At 37.9% G+C, this 5,563-nt stretch overlaps 1 pseudogene; it reads right to left on the bottom strand.

Moving 5' to 3' along the window:
• Positions 1-17: 17 nt before the first annotated feature.
• LOC103747108 lies at positions 18-855 on the bottom strand (annotated as a pseudogene).
• Between the last annotated feature and the right edge of the window lie 4,708 nt (positions 856-5,563).

Genomic DNA, 5,563 nt, shown 5'->3' with positions numbered 1-5,563 from the left:
GTATATGAGGGCGTTTATTAACAGGTGACCACGCAGCAGAATGCTGAGACCACTTTGCCAATGGTGAAGTTGAATTTGGGTGGAGGACAAGGGCAAAGATTACGGTGCCATATTAGATGGTAACTACTGTGAGGTGGGAGGTACAGTTTGAGAAAGCTTTCTTCTGAGCCGCCAGGGAACACATCTTGATTATTGTGACCACAATGTTGCCATAGGAACACACTGTGAGACCAAAAGAACTTAGAATCAGAACGGAACTGCAAGTGTAGCCCAAAGCCTCCACCAAGAACATATCTGAACAGGTGAGTTTAAAAATGGGGTCAGAATTATAAAAGAAAGGTTTGATTTTGGGGGGTCCACAATACTTCAGATGAGAGATGAGTGTTGTGGGGAGCAAAGGGGCAATGAAGCCCCCAATCCAAGATCCAGCTGAAAACCTCAGGCAAATCTGAACACTCATGAGAAGTGAGTAGTGCAGAGGCTGGCACATGACAACATGCTTGTCATAGGCCATCACTGTCAGCAAGATGCACTAAGTAGCTCCCAGGGAGAAAAAGAATTAGTACTGGGCAATACAGCAGGCAACAGGGATCTAACAGGCTTTGACAAGCAAGTGGCTAGCAATTTACTCAAGGTGGCTGGCTGTAGGGGACCAGATTTTCAGGAAGGAAAAAAGTTTCCTAAGAAAATGTACATGGGTGTCTGGAGCATGGAATCCACCAGAATAAGGAAAATGAGGAGAGTGTTTCTCACGAGAGAGAGCAGGTACACACTGAGAAACATCACAAACACTGTGTGCAGCAGCAAGGAAGACCCTAGAAAAAAGCCTAGGAAAAGGAATTCTGTTACTTTCATGAGCCATTTTCATCTCTGCTCTGGAAGGGATCAGCAGCACCCAGGTCATGGAGGATGACTGAGGATCAGGACTGGTACTGTGGTTATTCATTTCTGAAATGACTCAAAGTGTTCCCCTAATAGTACCAGAAAATAATGGCTGTTGTAAATATAACTAGCATTCTTACACATGATTTACATGTATCATCTTATTTGATACTGAAAGTGAATTTCCAATGTAAGTCTTCTAATAATCTGCAATTTAAAACTGGAGATCAAAGTAGTTTCCCACAACTTCTTCTTTTTAAGGTACTAGGGCACAGTCTACTACCCTAACAGCTCGATGTAAAGACCTTAGAAGAACATGACCTGTCACTGAGGAATTTATGTACTAAAGTGCAGGAACAGAAGAAGAGGATGATGGAGGTGATTTGCCAATAGATATCAATCTCCACGGCCAGAGGGTTCATCTTTTTAGAGAAAGAACTCTCTACAGTTTTAAATTCATGGTCTTTATTTATGTAGGCATTTAAAGTTGGAGCGAGACTGGTAATTAGTAAACCAGATATTTGGTTTTTGAATATTAATCTAACTTTCCTGATATTCAGCTTTTTTCTTTTTAGAATCATTGTATCCTCCTGTTTTCTGACATTGGTTAGAAACAAACGCATGTTACGGAATTGAGGTATTTCGTCATTAGAGCAATGAGAATTTCTTACAATTGTATGTATGTGTACTTATGCCAAAAATCCAAATAATAAGCTCAAAGTTAATTCTTTATGGTTCTAATGAAAATGTTCTTTCATAAATAAAATGAATTATTAAAAATGACTATAACAAATACATAATAAGTAAGTATACATCAAGTATGCTTGATACCTCAGTGTGGGGCTCTGGGTATCATACTTCTGTTCAGACAGTGGAGAATTTTCTTGAAGTTTACTCACAGACCTAGTTAAAGGATTAAGTAATATTAGTATGTTGGGAATATTTTACTTGTCTCCTGCATGAAACTATAACTATTAATCCCTAAAACTTCTAAGGTTATTATTATATTTCTGTAACTAATATTAAACTTTTTGCAAGTGAAGTGGCAATTCAATAGTCTTTGAAGACTATAAATCGAAATAATCTAGGAAAAATTTGTAAAGTATGATTTTCACTATTTTTTGGAAAAAAATTCTTATTTTTTAGAATCTTTGTCCTTAATAATAATATTTATATTTTGTGGTTTAATGAAAGACCAAACTCAAAAGTGTTTTGCATTATTTTATGAAAAGTATATGGTACAGTGTTTATCTAATCATTAATAAGAAAAGAAAAAATGAGTCTTCTGAAGAATTTAATTTGAGCTTGGAAACAGAATCAGACTGATGTCATCCCCAGAAAGTCTCTGTTGTTTTATTAAAACACACCAGCAACAGTGATTTAATTTAGCCTTTAGTAGTGACAGAAGTACACATTCTTTAGCTGTTGCAACCTTAGAAAGGAATGGGAAGACATAGAAAATTAATTCTAAATCAATGAATGTTTGATTTAAAGTAATACTCAAAAATGAAAAGCAACTCATATACATTTTAACTGATTTTCCTGATCTTTCAGTCTACAAACAAAATGCACACCTGAGGAAGAAAACTGCCTCAGTTTAATAATATTGCTAACACCACAGAAGTCCTACTGGCAATTAGTTGGATGACTCATCTGTCCCCACACAACTGAGGAATAAAGTGCACTATTTCTCCCAAAGTATATGTACATGGTATACTCTGCTACTTTTTTAATAAATGTAAAATTATTTCTTAGCTCTCCCTTTGAACTATACAGTGGATCACAATGCACTCCATTGACTCAAAGAAAAGAAAACATCACCTTCTTTTTGAACATAAGGTCATGACATAGCATCTGTGCTGTGGATAACATCACCTTTTTTCATCTTTTTCAGCTGCCTTTTCTGCTGAGGCCAGGTTTCAGGGAAAAGTGAGGCCAGAGACAGTTCATGAGAATTACAATGATTTCATCAGCCTGGAGAGCCTTGGAAGGTGCTTGCTACCTTTGGGCATCTAATAGATTCCTTGAGGAATTTCCTTTGTTAAGGATCAAAGTGCTTTCCTCTGAGGACTAATGAAAAGCAAAGTCACCACAAAAACATCAGAAATGTCAATGCAGGAACTGAACAAATGGTTTCATTAGCTGCCACTTCTGAAGGTTTGGACTATATATTTGTGTATTTATTTCTGTATTTCGGTATTAATTATTTGCTTGTTTGTGTATATATTTATGGATTTATGGATTTATGATTTATTTATTTAATTTATGAGACAGGGTTTCCCTGTGCCCCAAGTGGCCTAGAACTTGCTATGTAGAATACCCACTGGGCTTTGCCTCAGAGATCCATCTGTCTATGCCTCCCGAGTGCTGGGACTAAAGGCATATACCAGCACAACTGACTGGTTATGATCTCTTTAAAGTATGGCTGCAGAGTAATTTAGGTTACAAATCTACAATGGGACCTCTACTCCTAAGGTTCATGGGTAGAGAGAATACTAATACATCCATCAGTTCTCACCAATGAAGACTCCTCATGCAACAGTGCAATGCACACAGAAGGTTACAATTGACCAAAGTGTAGAAAATGAGACTGTAGAGTGTGTATCCCTGGATAGGAATACTGTATTAGTTCCCACCCACCCACAGCTCAGGGACCATTGTAGAAGAGGGAGAAGAAAGTTTGTAAGAGCCAATGATGGTGCATGAACATAAGGAAACAGAGCCTTCCAGGCCTCCCGGAACTTGCTCATATGAACTTGCAGCAATGATGACAGGGTGTACAACATTCATGCAAACTCATTCAGACAAAAACCTAGCATAAAATGGGGAAATGGGAAGCAGACACCAACTTTAGCCAAAAAAACTATTGGCAACTGACTACTGCTGCATCAGGGAGAGTTGCTGTTTCTTAAGGGAGTGATTCTAGACAGACTGACTAGATTCCAGTGGATGAAATGAAATTTCATCAAGGGACATCTGGGTACAAAGTGACTTGAAATGCCTTAACATTTATGAAATTTTAGAAAACTTTTTATTACTGTGTATTAATTGTACAAAATAATGGATGAATGTAAACATTTTCACACAAAGGCATAGTTAGTGACCTCTTCCACACTTATCATCCCTGTCACCTGGTTGTCCCCTTACTAAGTTCGTGTATTCTCACTTTTTGACTTTTTAGATGCCACATCCCAGAGAAAACAAATTATGTGTATATTACTGGATGTGGCTTATTTTGCTCATTCAGTCTAATTTCTTGTGAAAATCAAGGCTTTATATTTCTCTTTTTTTATTTTGATTTTTTGACCTTTTTGAGACAGGGTCTTCCTGTAGCCCCAGCTGTCCTGAAACTCACTGTGTAGACCAGGATGGCCTTGAACTCACAGAGATCTGCCTGCCTCTTCCTCTGAGTGCTGGGATTAAAGGCGTGTGCCACCATGCCTGGCCAAGGCTTTCTATTTCTTAATGACTGAATAATACTCTATTTTGTTTTGTTTTTAATTGAATTTCGTGCCATTCCTAAAATACATCTTAAACATATATAGAACCTCTCCCATACCTGCATCCCCCAAAGACTACCCTGCCACAACACATTGGATTTCATGCACTCTGTGATATATGTTAAGGCCTATCAAGTCAAGTATTTTTTCCCAAAATGTCCCTTGGTGTGAGTTCATCCACTGAGTATGGTCAACCTATTTAATGTCAGTCTCTTAAAAAAAGACCAAGTCTCATTCACCCAAAAGTGATCATTTGAAATAGTTCCTCAGCTAAGAGTGGGAATTCTTACCCATTTCCCCATTTCTATGTTTAGTTTTTGTAGGGTTTGAATTTGAATGGGTTATGTGCATACTATCCCCACTGCTGGAAATTCATTTGAACAAGTTCCCAAACACCTGGAAAACTATTTCCTTCTGGTCATCCACCATCCCTGGCTCCTACAGAAGTTTTGTATTCCCTTCTGCAGTGGTTTCTGAATCCTCGGTGGCAGAAATTTAGTATAGGAGTCCAACTGAAGGACATAAACCTGCAGTCTTTTATTCACTACGTGTTGGCAAGTTGTGGCTTTCTTTCCTTTTTTTAATATTTATTTATTTACTTAACTTTCTAAAATATTTTATTTTTAATTTGTTTTTATTGAATTTTTGTATATTTTATAAAGAATATCTCAAACAATATTAAAGATCTTTATATTCTCAACCCCCCCTTGGAACCCATATACTCTGTCATCCATATTAAGGCCCAATGTGTCAAGTCATTGTTCCCAGATATTATTACCCTGTGCAAGTTCTTCCACTAATACCTAGTCAGCCTATCCATAATGTCCTGTTTTAGGAAGATCTGCTCTTCCTCACTCAGCAATAATTGGCTGCCACTGTTTCTTCAGCTAAGATTGGGGTCTGCCATTTATTTTCCCAGTTCTATGCTGGGTTTTTGTCTGCCTGAGTTTGAATGTGACTTTGTATACTGACACCATACCATTGTCATAGAATCATATGAGCAGGGTCCCAGGAACTTGTAGGACTCTATTTCCATATGGTTATGCATCTCCTCCCTGCCTCTGGATGAGTGAAGTTTAATAAATGAGTCCTAGGGGCTGGAGAGATGGCTCAGCACTTAAGACCACTGACTGCTCTTGCGGAGGACCCAGGTTCAATTCCCAGCACCTACATGGTGGCTA

This window comes from Nannospalax galili, unplaced genomic scaffold (genome assembly GCF_000622305.1).
Source record: "Nannospalax galili isolate Female #2095 unplaced genomic scaffold, S.galili_v1.0 scaffold1725, whole genome shotgun sequence".
Lineage (NCBI taxonomy): Eukaryota > Metazoa > Chordata > Mammalia > Rodentia > Spalacidae > Nannospalax > Nannospalax galili.
This window is presented reverse-complemented; position numbering and strand designations above follow the sequence as displayed.